General features: G+C 39.4%; 1 protein-coding gene across 1 annotated transcript in view; it reads left to right on the forward strand.

Annotated features, from left to right (window-relative positions):
- The window catches only part of SORCS3 (sortilin related VPS10 domain containing receptor 3), a 589,937-nt gene that overhangs the window by 222,525 nt on the left and 342,894 nt on the right, over positions 1–24,518 (forward strand). The window lies entirely within an intron of this gene.

Genomic DNA, 24,518 nt, shown 5'->3' on the forward strand with positions numbered 1-24,518 from the left:
ACTTGACAGAGAGACAGAGAGACAGAAAACAAGAAATCATCTCCTGGGGGGATGGCCATGCCACAATCCCTTCTCCTCCATTCTCCTCTAGAGATTTTGGGCATGCATGCACATGTGCCTGGTGTGTTTTAAGTCACCAGGTCAGATACTTGAAGGTGAAATTTGCATAATATAAAGTAATGCTTTTATTTATTTTATTTTATTTTATTTTATTTTATGTTTTTGAGAGATTTTTCCCATAGGTCATGTGTGCTTGCCAGAGAGACAGAGAGACAAAAATCAAGAAATCATCCCCCTGGGGTGATGACCATGCCACAATCTTTTCTCCATTTTCTTCTTGGGATTTTGGGCATGCATGCATATTCTCAGTGTGAGTTTCAATCTGCCAGGTCCAGGACTCAAACCACAGTTGCTTACATGGGAGTCCATTGCATTAACCACTACACCACCTTCTGACCCCCAAATAAGCCTTTTTTTTTTTTGAAGTGCATGATACAGTGACATTTAGCAGATGAATACCATTGTACAACCAACATTTCTTTAGTTCTAAAACATTTTTATCACCCTAAAAAAAAACCTTATGATAATAAGTTCCATTCTCCTGTACCCTAAGTCTCTGGCAACCACCAGTTTGTACTCTGTCACTCCGGAGTTACCTATTCTAAATATTTTATATATGTGGAGTCATATCATATGTGACCATTTGTGTCTTGCTTCCTTTTACTTAGCATGATGTTTTTGAGGTTAATTCATATTGTAGCACGTATCACTACTGAAGTTATTCTCTTCTGTTTTTTTTTAAGTTTATGTCCTCTGTGAGTAAGAGAGACAGAGATCCACCCAAAAAGGGCCTTAATATCATTATCTGTCCCCAGTTCCAGTAAAACCTGGATCATGGGCACACACATACCTATATACTCAGTGAGGTCACTGAACACAAAGCCTGAAGTTTTCCATGTAGTATACATGGCTCAGCTTCACAGAGTGTTGTGTTTTATTTGTGTGCCCCTGTCTGGCCCCCTACTTTATTTCTTTATGTTTCTCTTCTCATATATATTTTTCTTTGCTTTCGTTTTTGTTTTATTATAGGGCATATGGACTTACCAGAGAGAGAAATGAGAAATCACACCCTGATGATGTAGAGGGGTCAGGGGAGGAGGGTGGTGATGGTGGTAGTGGTAGAGAAGCTGCAATCCCTTCTCCACCATTCTCTTCTTGGGATTTTGGGCATCACACACTTATACCCAATATAATCTTCAAGTCACTGGTTCTGGGACTCACTGCACAGCCAGCCATGTGGAGGTCAAGCATCTTGACCTCCATGCCTCCTGCTGGCCTTTCAATGTCATTTTATGGCTAAATAATATTTCACTGTATATGTGCCAAAATTTGGTTATCCACTCATCCATGGATGAACATAGGGCTGTTTTTACAAGTTTTGGCTGTATTTTGTGAATGGTCCTACTACGAACATGTGTAAACATGTGTTCGTGTATGTGTTTTTGATTTGTTTGGGTATATACCTAGTAGTGGTATGTATTAAGTGTATTGATTGTGCAAAATATTCCTCACCATTGGTTTCTCCCTTTGAGAGGATTATACACCCCACCTCACCATCAATGGGAGCAGAGTTGCCACCTAGCTTACTTTGGACAGTGGGGATCAACTTGAATAGTGTCTTTGTGAGGAAAAATCATCCCAAGATTCTGCTATTACTTCTTTCTCTCATCCAGATGTCCTATGGGGATGACAGGATTGCTCCTACAGGCTGGGCTCATGAATGCAGACACCATGGAATAGGGCGATAGAACTTCTCAGTTCCCTCTGAAACATACTAGGGAGGGCTTTAGAGAGCATTAAAAAATGCAAAATATCTCTCTGACATGAAACAGCTCACAGTTTTAGCTTAGGCTGGTAGTCGTAAGCTCTTCAGAGTACTACAGAGTGCTTATAGAAAACCCACAAAGATTTTCTAGAGGCATTTGCACCTGGAGGTGGCATTTGGGTGTGGCCTTGAGGAAGAGATAGGGATAGAGACACAGCTTAAAGAAGAGCCTGCCAGGAAGAAGAATGACTTTAGCTGTACACTGAAGTGGAAAAGTAGGACATTTAGGGAGTTGTGACTTAGAAAGTTTTTTCAGGAGTATAGACACTCTGGGATATGGGATGGAAAGTTCTGTTGGAACCAATGAGTGAAGGACTGTGACCTCCAATCTCAAGAATTGATTCTCTGTAATCTGACATTACATGTGAATGCCAAGCACAGCACAGTAATGGATGACGGTCCCATTATTCTTTCTTGTGCTTTGGGGATGGCGCACATCCTCCTACAACAGTGGTGATTTAGCTGTACTCTTCTCTTTTCACTTCATACATGCCTGCTGTGCCATCTGAGTGACACCTCTCCTTAAACAAACTAATTCCCTACTTTTGTCCCCATCTCAATTGAGAGTAACTGTTTTGAAACATGATAGGACACAGAAAGGAAAGGAAAGTCCTGCTATGCCTAAATGCAGTATGTGTCAACAGGTTTCCAAATGTTATTTCTTTTTTGCATCTTTTTTCTCTCAGCCCAACATGGTAATGGTGGAGGAAGCTCTTTTTTTTTAAAAAAAAAAATCTTATTAATTTTTGACTTCTTTGAAAGAGAAAGACAAAGAACATGAAATGGAGAAAAACAGGTATCTCCAACAGGGTCTTCATGCTTTGATCCACCCCCAGCCTCAGCCTGGCTTAGATCGTGGGTACTTATATATGCACCCAACATGCTCAGAGTGATTCTAGGCTGGGACACAAACACAGCATTCTTCCTATGTGGGTCCAGCTGCCTTATAGCTGGCTCCCACTCCACTTTTAAAAAAGTTTACGGTTGAGGAAAATTGAAGCTCCAAAGTCAAGGAGCTAGTAAGTGAAGGTGGTGTGGTTTGAATACTGTCGTTGTTTTTTTTTTTTAAGAATTATTTAATTTTATCTTTTATTATTATTATTTTTATTAACTATAGGACACATATGCTCATGAGAGAGAGAGAGGAAGTGAGAGAACAAATTGCCAGGTCCAGGACTCGAAACTCAGTTGGCAGTATGGGAGTCCAGTGCCTTAAACACCACGCTACCTACTGGCCCTTGACTGCCGTCTTACTCAGCTTTGTATTTTCCTTGCCCACCATGGAATCCAGCTCATATTTAGAGCCTCAGTAAATGAATGTATGTGAATGATTGACAGCATGACTGAATGGTCAAGTGAAAAAGTGAAGTGAGGTATGTTTGATTCCCAGTCCAAAGATGATGAGATTTTGTAAGATTCTGGTTTATTCCAAGGTTCTTTTTGCAAACACAAACACTAAAATAAATACCCTGGAGTTGTGGTAAGTGTGTTCAGGAGAAAGATGACAGAGCTGTGGTTGAAGGAACAGTAGTGCTGACTCATGGGATTCCTGGATGGAGTTGGCTCAGCAAAGAGAATACTCTCATTTATCTCTTCTCTGGCTTCTCCAGACAGACTGCTAGGTGCAGGGAAATCCCTTGGGTGATCCTTCTCAAGTACACTGTCAAGGACATTTTCTGGCCTTTGGCTGTAGGATTAGAGCTTTTATAAAATCCTAGCAAGGAAGGAGGGGAACACGTGAAGAAAGCAAGGTGAAATGTAATTTCCTCTTTAATATAGGCTGTCTTTTAATCTAATATTATAGAAAATGATTAGATCTTAAAACCCTATAAATTATGTTTGACAATTCTCTGGTGTGCTTCTGCTTTTCCTTTCGACAATTATACATGGCAACAGTGGGCTGTGGCAGAAAGGAGCACTCTGAATGCAGTTTGTTTATTGGCTCTTAATGAGAAGTGATTAATCTAAATCACCATAGGGGTGGATCCTTTGTGGAGCTTTGGAATCAGAAGTGGCAGTTGGACCTTTTGACAAATGTGCTGATCTATCCTTAACAGCAACAGAAAGTTTGCGAGGGTATATGTGGTGCTGTTTTATTTCTTTGTGTAATGGGGAAAGAAATACACACCCTCAGTGGTCACTAGGGCAGAATGTAAACCCGCAACCCTTGGGTACCTCCATTTTTTACCCCTTTAGTTTATCTTCTGCTGCCTCTTACCTGTTCCTGGCTGACACAGCTGGGGGCTCCCTATTATGTTGTTACTGAAAAGACCTTTTCTTCATTTATTACTGTTATTGTGCTTTTCCCTTCCCTGCCTGTGTGGGGACCGCCTGGCATGGGATGACAGATCATTACAGAGGGGTACCTGCCTGGCAAATTGTTACCTCTCTGTCCCCTCCCCTTCTGCTTCCTATTGAGAAAGGGAAGTAGCAAATCCAAACAACCAAAACACCCTGCAAATCCAGCATACAAAAAGAATCCACAAGCAGGTAGGTTATGTGTGGGGTAACGGGGTCAAATATGTAGCTGAGGGCATGATCCCACAAAAGTGAGCTGACAGAGGGTAAGAAGAACAAGAGGACACCCATGGAGAAAGACCTATAGGGTGAAAGCCAGCCTTGTTTCTTCTCCTGCTTTCTGTTTGATTCTTTTCTGCCTTTGTTTGCACTGACTCCTTGCCATTGCCTTGCTGTGTTCTCTCTCTCCTTCACCGTGTCACCAATACAGTGCACAGCGAGAAGGATAAAGAATGCAATTTGAAAGGTAATGTTCTGAGTTTGAGCCTGGTTTTAATACCTAGTAACCAACTGTGTCTTCAAGCAAGTGTTTGAGCCCTGGTGTTTTCTTGCTTATAGAATAGGGATGTGGTAGGCAGAATAACAGCCTCCCAAAGCTGTCTTAATCCTCAAAAGTCTGTAAATATGTTCGGGCACTAGCAAAGGGAAACTAAGTTCTAGGTGGCATTAAGGCTGTTAATCAGCTGACTTAAAGTAAGAGGAGTGCTCTAGATTATTAGGCGGACCACTGTCATCACAGGGGTCTTTAAAATTGGGAAAGAGGGAGGAAGAAGGGTGTGATGTGACATGACAAAGACTTGACTGGCTTTAAGTTAGTGGCTTTGAAGTTGGAAAGGGGATCAGGAGCTAAGGAGTGAGGACAGCCTCTAGAAGCTGGAAAAAGGCAAGGAAACAGTTCTGTCCTAGAGCTTTCAGGAAGGATTGCAGCCCTGTAGATACCTTGATTTTAGCCCAGTGAAATCAGGGACTGTTTTTTTTTTTTTTTTTTGTCTTAGGGTACCTGCACTGGCCAGAGACAGAAAGAGACAGAAACAGTGAGAGGGAAAGCAGAAATCACCCCCCTGGCAGGGGATAGCCATGCCATAATCCCTTCTCCTATGTTCTCCTCCTGGGATCTTGGGCATGCACACATAAGCACCTGGTGTAATTTTCAAGCCACCAGGTCCGAGACTCGAACTGCAGTTGGTCTTGCGCAAGTCCAGCCACATAACTGCTAATGCCATCTGCTGGCTCTGCCATTGTGGGCTTTTGCTTCTAGATTTGTGAGATAATTAATTATATTGTTTAAGCCACCGAGTTTGTGGTAATTTATTCCAGCAATGACAGGAAACTTGAGGTGCTGTTTTATTTCTTTGTGTAACGGGGAAAGAAATACCCTCAGCAGTCACTAGGGCAGAATGTAAAACCACAACCCTTCGGTACCTCCATTTTTTACCCTTTCAGTGTATCTTCTGCTGCCTCTTACCTGTTCCTAGCTGAGACAGCTGGGGGCTCCCTATTATGTTGATAATAGCATACACTGAATGTGTTTGCTACCCCCCAAATTCACATGTTGAAATCTGAATCCCCAGCATGAAGGTATTCGAATGTGAGGCTTTGGGGAGATGATTAGGTTATGAGGTGGAACCCTCATGCATGGGATTAATGCTCTTATAAATGAAGCTTCAGAGAGCACTTCACCTTCTTCATTATATAACACAGTGAATAGGTGCTGTCTACAAACCAGAAAGGCAGCTCTCACCGGAACCCGAATCTGCCAGCTTCTTTCTCTTGGATTTCCCAGCCTCTAGAACGGTGAGAAATAAATGGTTGCTGTTCATTGGCCAGCCAGTCTGTGGTGTTCTGTTGTGGGAGCTTGAACAGACTAAGACAGGGTAGTAGTACTTGCCCCGCCTTCCTCATGGAACAGAGTGAGGATCAAGGAAAGAAGAGCTGTGGAAGGACTTGGCAAACTATGAAATGCAGTCAGCTCAAAAGCTGAGGGTGAAAGATGTAGAGCAGGTGTCTTGAGCTGAGCACAGAAAGCACGGATCAACCAAGTGCTTCAAGTGTCTGCCAGTTCCTCACATGGCTTGTTTTTATTTCCATTCTTTTGGGGAACTAAATGTCTCTCCCCTGTGAAATTGGATCAGTCCCCCTTGTCCTTTCCTTGTGGAAGTTTCTGCTTGGGAGAAAGGTGTCTAAGGCTTCTGTTTTTTACAGCCTGGTCTCCTATGTGATTCATTGACCCAAAGGTTGTTTTGGCAGAAAGTTGTCTTTGCTCCAGGTTTATCAGCTTCAGGATTTAGCTGGACAGGGCCTGTGATGTGTAGACAGACACTGGAGATAAGCAGTTGAGTTCTAAAGTGTGTTCCCATGAACATCATTGTGTACGCAAGGTCGTACTCCCAAGATGTAGTGACCTTCCTACCAATGGTAATGAAGCATTGTTTCTTTCAGCTAGACCGTGGCATAAGATATCCCCAAGCATGTCTACTCCCCTGATTATTTTCCCCATGATAACCTAAAGCTTATCTTTCCTCTCCTGACTACAATAAACTGCCCCAAATATCGAGAGTTAGGTCTGGAAACTAACTTCATTTATCTAGTCTAGCTATTAGAATTAGCCTAAGTTGGAGGTTTCTCATACAAAAAATTCAAGTTCCAATGGAAAAAAAAATAGGGTTAGCAGGTGAACTTATGAAAATCTCTGTCTTCTTTTCTTTTTTGATGTTCATTAGATGAAATACTGGAGATAACACAGTAAATAAATGCTGTATCAGTGACAATCTGCAATTCTGAAATTAGTCATAACGGGTTCTGTGCAATTAATTTCCGTTTACCATCCCTTGTGCACGAGAATCTTTTAAGGCTCTTCCTCCCACACAGCTTCAACATGATGCTTATAAATTAGGTTTGTTTTGTGGTAGATAATAGGCATTCTGGTAAGCATTTTTTCTTTCTTTTTTTCATATAGTCATTGCCATTTTGATTTTAGGATTAGAAACAGTGACATCTAGTTCTGGGATCCCACTGTGCTTTCAGAAATGCATGGTTGCCACTGGGATGTTTAAACAACAAACACCTTGGATGATGTTGATTTAACTGGTTAGATGTTTCTCAAAAACAAATGCACTTGGTTCTATTTATGTGCCTATGCCAGTGTTGGGCTAAACCCCATGACCTGAACCTGAACCAGTCTAACCTTTGTCTCAGCACCTTTGCTTTTTTTTTCTTTGTTTTTTATTTTTTAAAGAATTGTTTATTTAATTTTAAAAATTATTATTATTTTTAATTTGCTATAGGGCACATGGGCTCATCAGAGAGAGAAAGAGAGTGAGAAGGCCAGCTGCCAGGTCTGGGACTCAAACTGGCCAGCGATATGGGAGTCTAACACCTTAACCACCATGCCACTTGCTGGCCCAACACTTCTTCATCTGATCACAGGGCTCCTACTGAAAAAATCAAACCATCTCCCTTCAGTACTCCTAATGAAAAAAATCAAACCAAACAAACAAAAGCCTCAAATCAACTTAAAATACCAAAAGTAAGCAAAAGAGAAGGTCCATTTGGAGAACAAAAGACTGTAAAGTTCTCTGTCAAAAATGAAAGATTTGTAATTTGTGCTTCATAAAAATAAAAATTTAAATTTTTTTTTTTTTTGAGAGTTTTTTGCTGTAGGGCATGTGCATCCGCCAGAAAGAAAGAGACAGAAGGCGAAATATCACCCCCTGGGGGGATGGCCACGCCACAATTCCTTCTCCTCCATTCTCCTCTTGGTTTCTTGGGCATGCACGCTCACACAACTGGCATGAGTTTAAGCCACCTAGTCCAGGACTCAAACCGCAGTCGACTTACATGGGAGTCCAGTGACAGAGCCATTATGCCAACTGCTGGTTCCTCAACTAAATTCTATATCCTGTGATTTTTTTTTTTTAATTAAGAAATTTCTTTTTCTTTCAAGATTAGATTTACCTTCTTAAAATATTGGATATAAATATCTCATTGAAAAATAATATGGCTACCAATTTGTTAAATTTGTCTCTATTAAGCTTTTACAGAAGAAGGATGGCAGCTGACAGAGAAATACTATCCTAAGTGACATTTTTTTTTTTCAACACCCTGGGATGTGTGTGCTTATCAGAAACACACAGAGAGAGAAAAGGAGAAAAAGAGAAAGTATCCCCTTCCTGAGGGGGATGGCCATGCCACAACCCCTTCTCTTCTTGGGATTTCGGGCACTCACACACATATGCCCAGTGAGTTTCTCCAGCTGCCAGCTCTGGGATTCCAACCATGCAGTTAACCATGTGAGATCCAGCTGCCTCAACTACTACACCACTCACTGGCCTCCTGAATGACAATTTTTTAAAATTACTTTTGAGAGAGAAAGAGAAAGAAAGACGGGGATCCCCAGCAGGTTTCTGTCACATCATGATCCCTGTCCCTCCCAGCCTTCCAGCCAACCAGAATCATGTGGCAGAATATTCGAGTTGTTCCGGGAACCAAGCTCAGGACCTTCCCATGTGGCTCCATGTTGTGCAGTACCACCATCCTGTTTGTGCCACCACAGCAGGGCCCTACGTGACAGTTATTGCGTGGAGCTTTCCTTGCCTTGGCTGGCAGAGGGGTGGTGCTTCTGGAGGATATTCTTTTACATTTTTTAATTTTATTTTTTTAAATTATTATTATCATCATAATTTTCTTTATGTTACATTGGGTTACATATAATTTTACAGTGTATTACATTGCTTTTTCAAAAGGGAATGCCATGCATGTCAGTCAATACAGAGACATTATTCTCCCCACTTCATCATTCAATATCTTTTCTATGTTTTTCCAATCATTATTATTATTATTCTAATTATTTTTTAAAACAGTCAATCACTATTTCTCATTTTGCTTGTAAAAAGACTTTACCCATCATGAAATACTTCTCAGGCCAATCCAGTTGAGAATACTATACATGTCATCACCAACAAGTAATAAGCCATATCTGTTTCTCACTAACGTCCTGCCTCTCTATTGTTCTCTTGCTATCTTTCTCTATCCTCTTCTCCTCACTGCCCCCCCCATTCCACACTGTCATATTCTCGTTAAGTACCTTCACTGCTTTTATGTCCTCCAATTTTTTGCTCTCTACCATAGAGTGCGGATAGTCAGTATATATTGAGTGGATACATACAATATCTTTCTTTCATAGCCTGGCTTACTTCAGTCAGCAATAGATCCTCCATATCTGACCATTTTCTATCAAATGCCAGGGTCATGTTATTTTTTATGGCTGAGTAGTATTCCATAGAGTATATATACCACACTTTTCCAATCCATTCATCAGTTTGTGGATATTTAGGTTGGTTCCATGTCTTGGCAATTGTGAATAATGCTGCAATAAACATGGATGTGCAAGCACTTTTCTGACTGAGCGTTCTCCTGTCTTTTGGGCAAATACCCAGAAGTGGGATTGCTGGGAAGGTTTTGCTGAATGCTATGAGACAGAGCTTCTCTGACTAGGACAGAGTATTCAGTACATGGACAAGTGAGCACAGAAACCTTTGATGACCTCCACTTGTGTGTCACATGTTTAGAGAGTGTTTTTTTCATTCAGTACAGCAAAGAAGATCATAGGACATGATTCAACAAAAGTTCCCTGCCTTTAAGGACCTTAATGTCCGGGTGGCAAAGTGAGATGAGTATGAGTGAAACAAAAGTACCAATATTTAAAAACATACAAATATAAGCAGTCAGTCCCCATTGTCCCTTCCTTCCAGATCCTGGTAGACAGCAATTTGATTTTTGTCCTGATGAATATTTCATACAAATGAAAACATGAAATGTGGCCCTTACATTTGGCTTCTTTCATTTAGTATGTTATTTTCAAGACACATTCAGGTTGTAGCATGTATCACTCCTTTAACAATGGAGATTGGCTGCTTAAAACATGTTTTTTTATTATTATTATAATGATGAAAATGTTTTGGAACTCGATACTGGAGGTGGTTGTATAATATTGTGAATGTATTTAATTCTATGGAATCATGCACTTTAAAATGGTTAATTTTATGTGAACTTTCATATCAATAAAAATTATGTTCAAAAGAAAAAATATATATATACAAATATATTTAGAAATTGTGAAATGTATTTAAACATAAAATCATAGTTCAGGGCCAGCAGGTGGTTTGGTGATTAAGGCACTGGACTCCTACATGACTGACTATAGTTCGAGTTCCAGACCTTGTGGTTGAAAATCACACCAGGTGTGTGTGCATGTATGCCCAAAATCCCAGAGGAGAATGGAAGAGAAGGGTTTGCAACATAGCCATCCCCTTGGGGGTTGATTTCTCACTTTTCCTCTCTGGCTCCCTGTCTCTCTCTGTCTCTCACTGGCAAGCACACCTGCCAAATGGCAAAAACCTAAAAAGAAATAAAATCATAGTTCGTTTAATAACAAATGTGCTCAGAAGGAAGAGATCATTCTACTAGAGTATTTGGAAGGCTTCATGGAAGGGTGGGAAGTGAAATGAGCCTAGAAGGCAGGTGGACAGGATGCTGGGCTTTCTGTTTAGGAGAGCAATGCTAGCAAAGATGAGAGTATTAGACTTAGCATAGCAATGGGAAAAACTGAGGAGCTGCTTGGCTCGAAAAAGTGGTTGTGCTGAAGAGGTCAAGCCTGAGAAGAGCATGGAGACCCACGTGGGCAGTGTGTGAGGAACCAGGCATGATTTTTTGACAGGTAGATAGTAATGGAGTTTCTTGTGGAGAGATGCCTTGATCAAACTGGGCTGAGAAGTTCGAATTAACAGATGGGGGAAGGATAACCATACTCCAAGGGGAGGACAGCGTACCACTCCCTCAATTCATAGGTACTCTTGTTCTTAGACTCACTGTGGCCCTTTCACTACCCCCCTCTCACACCACATACATCCAGTACTCTGAGTAGTGTTCATAGTGTAGACAGATACTTATCTAGCATCTCAAAATTCCCACAAGCAGGCAAGCAATAGTATAGTACGGTCTTATTGAGAAAATGGGGGTGTGTGTAGACAGAAAGAACATTTTATGATTATAAAGATAATGTGGGGACCAGCATATGGTGTAGTAGTTATGTTGCTGGACTCCCACATGGCGGACTGCAGTTCAAATCCCAGATCCTGTGGCTTAAAACTCATACTGGGTGGGTGTGCGTTTGTGCCCAAGATTACAGGAGGAGAATGGATTGCCATGTGGCCATTCCCCTGGGGGGTGATTTTTCACTTTACCTCTCACTGTCTCTGTCTCTGGCAAGTGCACATGCCCTAAAGCAAAAACCTCTTGAAAAAAAAAAGTTAATATGTACTTATTGCAGAATATTTGGAAAAAGAAGTGTGTAGAGAAATGAAATGAAAAATACTCATGATCTTGTAATTTTTAATAAAATTGACATTGTGGTTCATAGGTGTCCAGCCTGCTTTATTATTTTTTTAAATTTTATTTAATCATGGTATATCTTTATGGTTTGCACCATGTGTTTTCCCAGGATGCATTAAGGTGCGTATCAGTCAAGGCAAAGACTTTATCATGTACATCATCATCAACAGATCACTTCCCATTCTAATGTCTGTTAAATGCTATTTATTTATACAAAAGCCTTAATCAATTCATTCAAAAATGTTGACAAAATAAATTTCAGTTGCAACGCTACAATTTCACAAAAGATTGTTAACATTTTGCACACTAGTCAGATCTTTCTTTTAGGCAAAGTGGTGTTTTTATTTATTTTTTTTAAGAAATTTTTGCCTTAGGGCATGTGCCCTCAATGGAGAGATAGAGACAGTGAGAGGGAAAGTGAGAAATCACCTCTCAGGGTGAGGGCCACACTGCAATCCCTTTTCTGTTCTCCTCCCAGATCTTGGATACGTGGGCACACATGCCCGGCATGATTTTTAAGCCATCGAGTCTGGGACTCGAATCCTGGTCAGCCATGTGGGAGTTCAGTGACATAATGACTCTGCTGCTTGCTGGGCCAGCCAAGTGTTCTTTTGATGACAAATAAATGAACAAATATGCATTATTGTGAACTATTTCAAACAGTACAAAAAAGGTTTTGATTTGTTTTTTATCTTGTAAGCAAAAGTTTATTGTTTATAAGTTTTTCTTTCTTTCTTTTTTTTGGTGTCTGGCATCCACCATCCACTACAAACTACTCTCCTCCCTTATTGTCAGTGGCATACACATTGATCCTCTCCACCATCAAATCTTCAGGTCTCTTAACCTCCGCCATACAGCGCAGACAGTGCAAATTGAGTGAGGATATACAATGTGTATCTTTAAAGTCTGGCTCACTTCTCTGAACATTAAATCTTCTATATTCATCTATTTCGAATCGAAGGATAGGCTCTCATTGTCTCTTATGGCTTTGTAATATTTCATAGTGTATACACACACACACACACACACACACACACACACACGTATCAACTCAATCATCAGTTTTTGGATATTTAGACTGGTTCCATGTTTTAGCAGTTATAAATAATGCTACAGTAAACATGGACGTGCAGGTTTCTTTCTGATTCAGAGTTTTCATAGCCTCTGGGTAGATACCAACAAATGGGATTGCTAGATCACATGGAATTTCTATTTTAGGTTTCTGAGAAATCTCCATATTGTTTTCCACGGAGGTTAGGCTAATTTGCATTCTCACCAGTACTTTTATTTTTTTAACCCTGAGCCCCTCTCTGCCACTACCCACCCTCGCCTACACAGTCACTGATATCTACACCTGTGCTTCCTGCTATTATGCTTTCTACTCATCCTGTTTCTGCTGTAGAGTGTGGACCTTTAGTATAGGCTGCTTTTTACATACTGTGTTAAACGTGATTATTTTTCACTTGTCATAAACTTATGTAAGTTCATATATATATTTTAAAGTTTACTTATTTATTGAGAGAGAAAAAGAGACTTCTGACAAGGTCCTGTGATTCTGTGATTCACTTTGCAGCCTTTCAGCAGCCAGAATCAAGGGCATGCCTGCAGGCATGGCTGGTTGTTCAGGCTGACCTGGGAACCAAACTTCAGTGTCTCCTACCTTCCTCCAGTGGTACGATGATTCTCTACTGACTATACCACCACGACTGAGCCGGAATGTATATTTAATGGCTACATAATATTCCATTGAATGGATTTAGCCTACTTTATTTAATCATCCTTCTATCAGATATTTGAGTTATTTCCAATTTTATATTATTATAAATAACACTGTGATGAACATATAGGTACATAAAGCTTTTATTGTGTCTCTGATGGTTTTCTTGGACAGATTCCTAGAAGAGAATTTTTAAGGTCAAGGGTGTGAATATTTATTAAAGTCTTTTCCTTTATAGCCACATTGCTTTCCAGAACAGTCATGCCAGTTTATGCTTGCAACCATGCTGACCATCTGCCTACTTCCATCACTGTCTTTGCTGTGGTCACCAATATCTTCCATATTGCTAAATTTGATGGCTGATTCTCAGATTTGTCTTATGTGACCATCAGCTGCATTTGACAAAGTCACATACTCTCTTTGCTGATAGACTGTCTTTCCTTGGATAAGGACATCACACTGAATTTTCTTCCTCCCTATTAGACTCATCTTAATCTCTTTTCCTGGTCCCTCCTTATCTCCTTGGTCCTACAGCTCAGCTCTCCTGACTTCTCTTAATCTGTAGTTTCTACCATGGTGATTCCCAAATTCACATCTGAGAGGCTATTCAGACAGTGATGTCTCCTAAATTTTCATCTTACAGTCCCACCAGCTCTTCTGAAATGCACTTTGCACATGTGCCTGCTACTTGACATCTCCTTTGGATGTGTGTTAGGCATTTCACAGTAACATTCCTTGTTTTCAAAACCCCTTAGCCCTCCTCCCACAGGTTTTCCTATCTTATAAATGATAATTATACTTTCTCACTTATTCAGGCCAAAAACCTATCAGACAATTTGAATTATCTCCAGGTAACTTATAATAATTAAGTATTATAAGTAACACTGAAATTAATGTACAGGTGCAAAAACTTTTTAAAAAAAATTTTTGAAGAGATTTTTGCCATTAGGAAAGTGCACTTGCCAGAAGGATAGAGAGGGAGACAGAGAGATATAAAGTGAAAAATCACCCAGGGGGATATCGCCACACTTCATTTCCTTCTTCACCATTCTAATCTCAGGATTTGGGGCATGCATACAAATGTGCCCAGTGTGAGTTTCAAGCTGCCAAATCCAGAACTCAAACCACTGTCAGCCATGTGGGAATCCAACGTTGGACTACTGGTTCCAGGTGCAGAAACTTCTAATGGTTCTTCTCATTTTTTCTAAAACCTCAGACCTAATCTGTAAGCTGACCTTTTTTTGAATAAGCAGATCATTTTTCTCTTCTCTTCTTTTCTTTTCTTTTCTTTTCTTTTCTTTTCTTTTCTTTTCTTTTCTTTTCTCTTCTCTTCTCTTCTCTTCTCTTCTCTTCTCTTCTCTTTTCTTTTCTTTTTTTCTTTTCTTTTCTTTTTTCTTTTCTTTCAAAATATGCCACAGACTGACCACCTCTCAGCACTTCAGTGCTCCATCTTGGCATAGGCCATCGTCTGCCCCTTCCCAGTTATTAAGGCACCCTGCTGCTGGTCTCTTTAGTTCCTTTCCTAGTATTTCCCACCTCTCACAATACTTTTAGTCAACATGGCATCCAGGATGAAAGGGTCAAAATGCAAGCCATATATAAAGAATAATAAGTGCTGCTGAGGCTGTGGTGAAAAGGGAATTCTCCTACACTGTTGGTGGGGATGTCAATTAGTATAACCACTTGTGGAGAACAATATGGAGGTTCCTCAAAGACCTACAAATAAAACTACCATATGATCCAGCAATTCCAGTCTTGAATAGCTACCTAAAGGATAAGAAAATACTCAGTTGGAAAAACACGTGTACATCCATATTTATTGCAGCACTATTCACAATTGCTAAGACATGGAACCAACCCAAATGTCCATGAACAGATGAATGGATTGAAAAAATATTGAATGTATAAGCTACAGAATACGCCTCAGCCATAAAAAAAAAAAATGAGACCCTGGAATTTGATAGAAAGTGGGCAAATAGGGAAGATTTCCTGCTAAGTGAAGCAAGCCAAACAATGAAAGATGGTATTGTATTGCCCCACTCAATATATACCAAATGTTGGCACTGGATGCAGAAACTGAATGATTGGGAGGTATGAAAGCATGGGGAGCAGTGATGATACTGGAGATAGGGGGGAAGGAGGGCGGGAAATGTGGGAGGGTAAGGGGGAGGGAATCAAGGTGAAGAAGACAGAAGCAAAACATTTAAGGGACCCAAAATGGAAAGAAATGTGTTGATTATAATGTCTATGGTAATGTCTTTGACTGAACCAATAGGCAGTATATTCATGTGGAAAAATTCCTTTGGTTTGCAGTAATAATACTCCATGATTAAATGTGTAAAAAAAATAGATAAAATAAATAAATAAATGCAAACCATAGCCAATCAGTGTTCTGCTCATTGCAAGTATGTCAAATACTTTCTGCATAATTTGGGATAAATCCAGAATCCTTATATCACCTACCAGGCCCTGGTTTCCACTCTGACCTCATTTTCAATTCTCAGTTCCAATCCACTGGACTCCTACAGCCTTTTTCAAATGTCACCTCAATGAATCTTTCTTGACCACACTGTTTAAAGCAGAGCCTCTTCCTACAGCCATCCTATTCCCTTTCCTTTTTCTTACTCTAAGGGTTTATCACTATCTGATATGCTATGTATCTTGTTAGTTGTTCATTACTTATTCTTTGCTCTCTCGAATAGAAGCTCTACCAGAAAAGGGATTTTCATCTTGTGATTGTTACTCTTATCCAAGTTCTTAGAATAGAAGCTGGTATATTGTGAAGACTCAGTAAATAGGGATTGGGCAAATCAATGGTATTTATGTATCTGTTTTATTAGTTTGAAATTTTCCTTGCACGCTCTTTTATCTTCAGTTTCATATATAATTTTATATTTTTTGTTTTTGTGCTTATGAAAAATTTGGGTGATATACACATACATAAAATTCACCATATTAACCATTTTGACTAGTTTAGTGGTGTTAGGTACATTCACACTATTGCCATTCTCCAGAACTCTGCCTACAAAACAACAGCTCCTCATTCCTTCTTGCTTCCAACTCTGCCAACTCTCATTCTACTTTCTGTCTCTAGGAATTTGACTAATCTAACTGCCAGATGCAAGTGGGATTATGTGAGATTTATTTATTTATTTATTTATTTACTGTCTGGAAAGAAATGTGTTGATTATAATGTCTATGGTAATGTCTTTGACTGAACCAATAGGCAGTATATTCATGTGGAAAAATTCCTTTGGTTTGCAGTAATAATACTCCATGATTAAATGTGTAAAAAAAATAGATAAAATAAATAAATAAATGCAAACCATAGCCAATCAGTGTTCTGCTCATTGCAAGTATGTCAAATACTTTCTGCATAATTTGGGATAAATCCAGAATCCTTATATCACCTACCAGGCCCTGGTTTCCACTCTGACCTCATTTTCAATTCTCAGTTCCAATCCACTGGACTCCTACAGCCTTTTTCAAATGTCACCTCAATGAATCTTTCTTGACCACACTGTTTAAAGCAGAGCCTCTTCCTACAGCCATCCTATTCCCTTTCCTTTTTCTTACTCTAAGGGTTTATCACTATCTGATATGCTATGTATCTTGTTAGTTGTTCATTACTTATTCTTTGCTCTCTCGAATAGAAGCTCTACCAGAAAAGGGATTTTCATCTTGTGATTGTTACTCTTATCCAAGTTCTTAGAATAGAAGCTGGTATATTGTGAAGACTCAGTAAATAGGGATTGGGCAAATCAATGGTATTTATGTATCTGTTTTATTAGTTTGAAATTTTCCTTGCACGCTCTTTTATCTTCAGTTTCATATATAATTTTATATTTTTTGTTTTTGTGCTTATGAAAAATTTGGGTGATATACACATACATAAAATTCACCATATTAACCATTTTGACTAGTTTAGTGGTGTTAGGTACATTCACACTATTGCCATTCTCCAGAACTCTGCCTACAAAACAACAGCTCCTCATTCCTTCTTGCTTCCAACTCTGCCAACTCTCATTCTACTTTCTGTCTCTAGGAATTTGACTAATCTAACTGCCAGATGCAAGTGGGATTATGTGAGATTTATTTATTTATTTATTTATTTACTGTCATAAGTTGCTTTGTATATGTCCTCAAGGTTCATTCATGTTGCAACATGTGTCAAGATTTCCTTCCTTTTTCAGTTTTCTCTAGGGCACATACATTCACCAGGGAGAGAGAGAGAGAGAGAAAGAGAGAAAGAGAGAGATATCACCCCATAGAGGATGACCATACTGCAATAATCCATTCTGTTCCATTCTCTTTTCAGGATTTTGGGCATGAATGCACACATAGCTGACATTTTTTTCAAGCCACTGGGTCCAGGACTTTAACTGCGCAGTTGGCCATGTGGAATCCAGCTGCCTTACCCTCCACACCACCAGCTGTCCCACCATTGACATATTATGTTAGATAATTCTTTATTTTGGGGTACTGGACTGTGCATTGTCACATATTTAACAATATCCACGGCTTCCACCCACAAGATGCTAGTAGCTTCCTCTTCTATCCCCTGCCCCCTCATTGTGAAAATTAAAAAGTCTTTATATAATGCAAAATGTCCCCTTAGGGCAATGCCTCCTTCTCCTGTGTTGAGAATCACTGGTAGAAGAAATGATATAGATGATAGATAGATAGATAGGTAGGTAGATAGCTATGGATAGATAAAGAAGGGATGGATAGTGAAAATGAGGTAGGTAAGAAACCAGAGAGAGAGGAAGAAAGTTGAATAAATGATGGTATATTGTGATTAAAACCTTTATTTATTGCAGATTCTGTGTGGAAATCACTATTCAACAATATGCCAATTATGTCAATATGTCAATTATGTCAGCTATTATGGTGTCTCATATTCTTTTTGAGCTTATATTGATATTATTGTTATTCTTATTGAGTATTAACTGTGCTAAGGATCTACCACTAGGACTCAATTATACAGCAAATTATAGCATTTCTCCTTTTCTATTCAGGGAAAAGTCTATTTACTCCTATTCTGAGACTGTTCTCAAAGAACCGAACTAGAGTTTGTTTGTTTGCCTTTCTGGGATCTCTGGCAGAATGAGAAACTGAAGAACTTGTAGCTTTCACTCCATTTTAATATTGTAGATTGCACAAAGAGGAAACAGAATAGGCTATTGAGTAAAGTAACATATTCATCGATCATATTATGAGACTCACTCAGTAGCAGGAAAGGCTTCATTCTAGAAAGATAGAGGGGTAGGATTTTGACATCTCCAATAATAATTTTGACTGGTTTAGACACAGATAAGCTTTCAGGCTTTTGAAAGCATAAACTTATTAAATATAGCCACTACCTGTTCCTGACTTCCACGTGTATCCTTTGCAATTTGCAACATACCATTAAAATTAGGACCGCTCTTTATTTAACCATCTCAAGACTTCCTATAAAAGTAAAATACAAAAGATACTGTTCCAGTTATATCTTGGTAAAACTCTAAAGCATGTCCATCTTTACTTTGAAACACAGACAATCCATTTACACTGAATGGCCAAATCAGTAGAGACTGAATGTATCTGTTCTCATGCCTATGGCAGATGCGTGTTTAGCACAGCGTGGGCTGGAACTTCCCAAAGAAGAGATGAGAGTGGCTACAGAAAGCAGTGACTCTATTTACAATTGAAAAGTTTTTTTTTTTTTTCTTTTTTAAAGGTGTTTGCCATAGGGCACAGGTGCTCACCAGAGAGCAAGAGACAGAGAGACATAGAGAGACAGAAAGTGAAAAATCACTCCCCAGTGGGTGTGGCTATGCTGCAGTTTCTTCTCCATTCTCCTCTTGAGATTTTCAGCATGCATACACATGGCACCTGGCGTGATTTTCAAGCCACCAGGTGTAGGACTTCAAGTGGGGTCAGCCACGTGGGTCCCAGCACCTTAACCACCATGCCACCTGCCAACCCCACAGTTGACAATTTTACATAATGTTTACTCTGGTGACATTAGTATTTTCTCTGTATTTTTCTTAAAATATTATTAGGAATGCAAAATTTATATAAAATGAATGTAAAAATGTAACCTGAGTGACTTTATATCTGTTGAACAACAACTCCTCAGTTTCTCCCATTTCTTTCTCCTGTTTCTTTCATTTTTATACACATTGTTCAAAATGATGGGAATCATGAGGGAGGCAAATAATCCCCAAATTGCCTCTATTTGTCTCCAACTTGCTTAGCATCATTTCTGACTAGTTGTAATCTTATTTTCCATGATTTAAAGGTAAAGGTGAACATTTATTTAGCAATTATGTGCCTGGCTCTGTGCTAAGCTCCTTTAATCATTACTTCCTTCAATCCTTTCAACAGCACTGGGAAGTCGGTACAAGTACCATTTCCTTTTTCTGTAGATGAGATAACAGGCTTGGAAAAACTGAGGAACTTCCTCACGTTTACACAGAAAGTGGCAGATGGAGGATTTGAACACAGGATGTCTGCACCTAGAGTCTCTACCATTCATAATCTGCTAAACCATATTTGAAATATCCATTTTCTCCCTCTAGTTCATACATACCCACCTCAGAGCTTTTGTCAGGACAAGCTGGATAAAGAATCAAAGCAGAATGAAGCAAAATAAAACAAAACACAAATCTGCAGTGGGATGTCTGTCCCATTCATATTGTCACAATCACAAATGCAGATCTCATAGGAATCTAAACATCCATTTTCACAGATCATATACCTATATAACTACAAAGGCAAATACCTCAAAAAAAAAAAAAAAAAAGAAATTGAAAAGTAGGGCTGGCCTCATAACCTAGTGGTTAAGGGAAGTCTGATCCCACATGGCCTATCGCAGTTGGAATCCCAACCTGGCAACTTGTAAAACTTGCTGGGCATGTGGGTGGGCAAGCTCAAAATTCTGAAAGGAGGGAGAAATGGAGAAGGGATTGCAGTATGACCATGCCCTCCTGCGGGGGGGGGGTGCTTTCTCTTTTCCACCTATGTCTCTGTCTCTCTCAGACATATGCACCCTCTGAAAATTAAAAATATGATAAGGTTGACAGTTGTAAATTTATGTCTTTGTAGAAACTAGCTATTATAAATTTACCAAAAGTACATGTCCAGTCCGTAAACTCAGTCTTTACATAATTTAAGCAAAATATTTATTAAAAATCCAATTTTAAGTTCTTTTTTTAAGAGATTTTTGTGATTGGATATGTGTACTTGCCAGAGAGACAAAGAGACAGAAAGTGAGAAATCACCTCCCAAGGCAGTTGGCCATGCTGCAATCCCTTTTCCTTCATTCTCTTCTTGGGATTTTGGGCATGCATGCACTTGCACATGGCATGAATATCAAGCCTCTGGGTCCAGGACTTGAACCATGATCAGTCATGTGGGAGTCCAGCAACATAACCATTATGCCATCTGCTGGTCAAGTGTTTTGAGGACTAGGGTTCACTTTACAATTTGGCACCATCCTTACCACTTCTGGTCTTGCTTTATCTGATACACTCATTTACTTTGCAGCTCCCATATCCATTTGAATTGAAATCTCCACTTAACAATAAAAGTTTGGGTGGATGTGAGAAGCTTTTCTTTATATATATGGTATATTAATATACAATATGCATGTTATCTTGAGACTTAACTTCTAACCAAACATTTTGCTATCTTATTATATTTATACTACTTTCATGGTCTCTTTCTTTATTAATTATTTATTTTAGAGCACTAATAATTAATATTATATTTGCCTCCTAGATCTCTATTCCTTTCATTCGTTTTTCTTTCTTTCTTTCTTTTTTTTTATTGGTAGAGAGTGCTTGTACTTACTAACGAGAGACAGACAGAGAGAGGGAGAAAGTGCTCCCAACTCCTACGGGGTGTAGTTGAACCTTCTCTTTCATCTCTAGCCCACTGGGATTTGGGCTGTCACATCTATGATCCTAGCCTGTTTTTCAAGCTGCCAGGTCTGCTATTCAAACCACAGTCAGCCATGTAGGATCCAGGCTCCCTTAACCACTAGACTATGGGGCTGCCCCTCTTAATTCTTGATATTCTCTTGTCACCAGTAGATATGTGTCAGAAGAGGAAAAGAGCTTTGTTAAATATGCTTTCTTTACGTGCATGGATTTCTTGGGATGCCTTAAAAAAGATGAAGACATATGCATATGTGTGTGCGCGTATGTGTGTGTGTGCATGTGTGCACATGTGTGTATACATGTGTACCAAAGTTTTCTCAAGGGTAGCTGGTTGAGGGGGAGGTGGACTTTGGGTTACTCAGAGGAATAATGTAGGTAAATCGCTTCATCCTGTGCCTCAATTTCTTTATCTGTAAGATGCAAGTAATAATACCTACTTCATGTGATTTGGGTGGGCTCTTGATAAAATATCAGGTAAAGTGTTTAGCACAAGTTAGAAATGCCAAACATGTAGGCATTCACTCCCCTCCCTTTCTTTTTTCTCAGAAAGTATGATTGAATAGAGACACTGCCAGTGATATCAAAGTATATAAAAGGATTCTGATGAGAATGTCAGAGAAAGGTTGCAATAAAAATGTATTCTTGCCAACAAAAGCTTCATAAAACCACCACCAATGCCAATATGCCTTATTATATAGAAATTCATTTCTGTAGGCAAACTTTCACATATTCTCCGTATCTGTGTTAGCCTGTGTGCACACATATGTGGAATTTGTGTGTGGATTAATATTTGTGCATGCAAGTGTGTGTATGTGTTTGTGTGCACATGTGTGTACACACACCAACAGAGGAAGAGAATACATTGCACAAGATACCTGATGGTAATACTTATTCAGTATATTGTAACTCATGGTATATAAAATCAAGTTCATTTATGATGTTGGTCTTATCTTCTAATTAAAATCATAGGCATGAAGCTTCTTTATATCTGCATAAAATACGCAGCTTAATGTCTCTGCACCAGGGGAAAATGATTTCATTGCCTGTTATGTGGCCCATCAGTTCATGGTATGAAGCAAGCCAGTCTGGTTACGAAAGCCTCATTCTTACTCAGTGTGTTTGTCCTGTCAAAGTCTGCAGGCACCACAGATGCCTCCTCTGAGGTTTTCTCAAGGGCAGCCGGCCTGCTTCTCCTGGTTTCTCTTACTCCTTCACGGTGCCATGGGAGAAGGCTATTCTATGTCTATGACTTACCAGTCTAAGAGCTTTTCTTTGGATTATTTACACATGGATGAAAAATTATTATATTGCATCCATTTCTTAAAAATTTGCTAACCACTAGTAATGACTTATTTCAATGAAGCCAAAGCAAATATTTGAGAAAAGAAGGTAAGCTTGCCTTGGTAGCTATAAAGGAATAAAGAGGGAAAGGACCATGAATCTGAGCAGTTAAAAAGCCTAATTTGTTTTAATGCTTACTTTCTAGTACTAATACATGCACTGGGTAACATTTTAAAATTCTACTATAGTAGTTTTATTTCCTAAGCTATGGAAATATTTTTAGCCTTTATTTTGTATGTTGGGACCTTGTTTCAGACCTTGTGATAGAACTAACCCTAACAATTGGTAGCAGTATAATGTAAAGACAGGAAAAACTGTAACAGGAAATAAACATGCCAGTTCATTCAGTCACTCAACTAACATTAGGAACTCAAAGAAGCTGAGTTGAGTTGGATAATAAGATTCAAAAGGGCTACGCTGCTGACGAAGCCAAAAACATAAGCATGGGAAAGATTTTGTCAGGCTTTTTAAAGGATTTTGGAATATAGGGAGGCCAATGATAAGCCATTGGATAGTTTTAAGCAGGAGAATGTTAGAATCACATTTTGTGGGGTGATTGTGTGAATCACAGAGTGCAAAATGGATTGGAGGCAACAGGGATAAAGTGGCAGGGCTGGAAAGGGGGTGTTACAGTAATCCCGTGGAGTGATGAGCATGTGTTGGACCAAGGCGAGCACAGCAGGTCAGGGAGTGGAGCATGCATCGGATCTTAAGGTAAGATAAACAGGGTTCAGAGCCTCATTAATTTTAGTTGGTGTGTGAAAAAGCAGAGCAAGGAGGAACCTTGGACTCTACTTCATTCACATGGATGGTTGATGGAAACTCTCACTGAGTCAGAGGACACTTGGGAGCTATAGGACTAGGAGAAGGTACCATGTGGGACATCTTAAATTTTAGGCATTTGTGGAACACCCAAATGGAAAAATCTAATCAGCTGAGCTTTTCAGTTCTGAAACTGACGGTCAGTACCTCAGTTAAAGGTTTACAAGTTGTCTCCAGGTTGAAAAAGACAAAGAAAAGAACAAAAAAAAAAAATAAAACAAGAGTGGCAGAGATCAGAGAGTAAATGTTGAGTGAAATGAGAACTGGGTTGAGAAATAGTTATATTAAAGGAAAATCAGAGAAATCTGAGTTTCCAAAATAGATAAAAAGGAAACCTAAATGAATATGGCATTATATGAGCCTCTGGAAAAGGATGCTGTGAGAAAAATGAACTTGTCAGTGATGTCAGCATTTTCTAAGAGTTAACAGGGAATGATCTGAGTGTCTGAGTGTCTAATAGAAAGACAGTCATACCCAAAGTGAGGCCAATGTCATTGTGGCACTATGGGTAGAAGCCAGATTGCATTGGCTGGAGAAGTTTAAAGAGTAGCCATTGCTATTGTTTGTCAAGAATACATATTATGCCATGTGTCCCAAGCCAGCTTGGGTATTATTAGATTCAAGTTATTGTTGAGGAGACTAAGACCTCTAGAGGATAAGTATCATTTTCTCAAAATGATACAATATGAACAGAGAACTGTTGAGATTTGAACCTGCTCTCTCTGATGCTAACGCCAACGCCTTTCACTACGCAATTCTGTCCCTTAACTTGGAATGACAAACCTTTTTGGGAGGCAGAATTTTCTCTTTTTTTTTTTGGAGAGGTTTTTGCTATAGAGTATGTATGCTCGGCAGAAGATCAGAGAGAGACAGAGAAACAGACAGAAAGTGAGAAATCACACCCCAGAGGGATGGCCAGGCCACAATCCCTTCTCCATTCTTTTCTCGAGATCCTGGGCCCGCATGCACATGTGCCTGGCATGAGTTTAAGCCACCGGGTCCAGGACTAGAACTGCAGTTGACTATATGGGAGTCTAGCTACATAGCCATTACACTAACTGCTGGTCTCAAGGGAGGCAGAATTGTCTAAGGTATCTTTGGGAATCTGTGTTTTGGAAAAATATCTCTAACAAAGGATTAA

This window comes from Tupaia chinensis, unplaced genomic scaffold (genome assembly GCF_000334495.1).
Source record: "Tupaia chinensis unplaced genomic scaffold, TupChi_1.0 Scaffold144255_1, whole genome shotgun sequence".
NCBI lineage: Eukaryota > Metazoa > Chordata > Mammalia > Scandentia > Tupaiidae > Tupaia > Tupaia belangeri.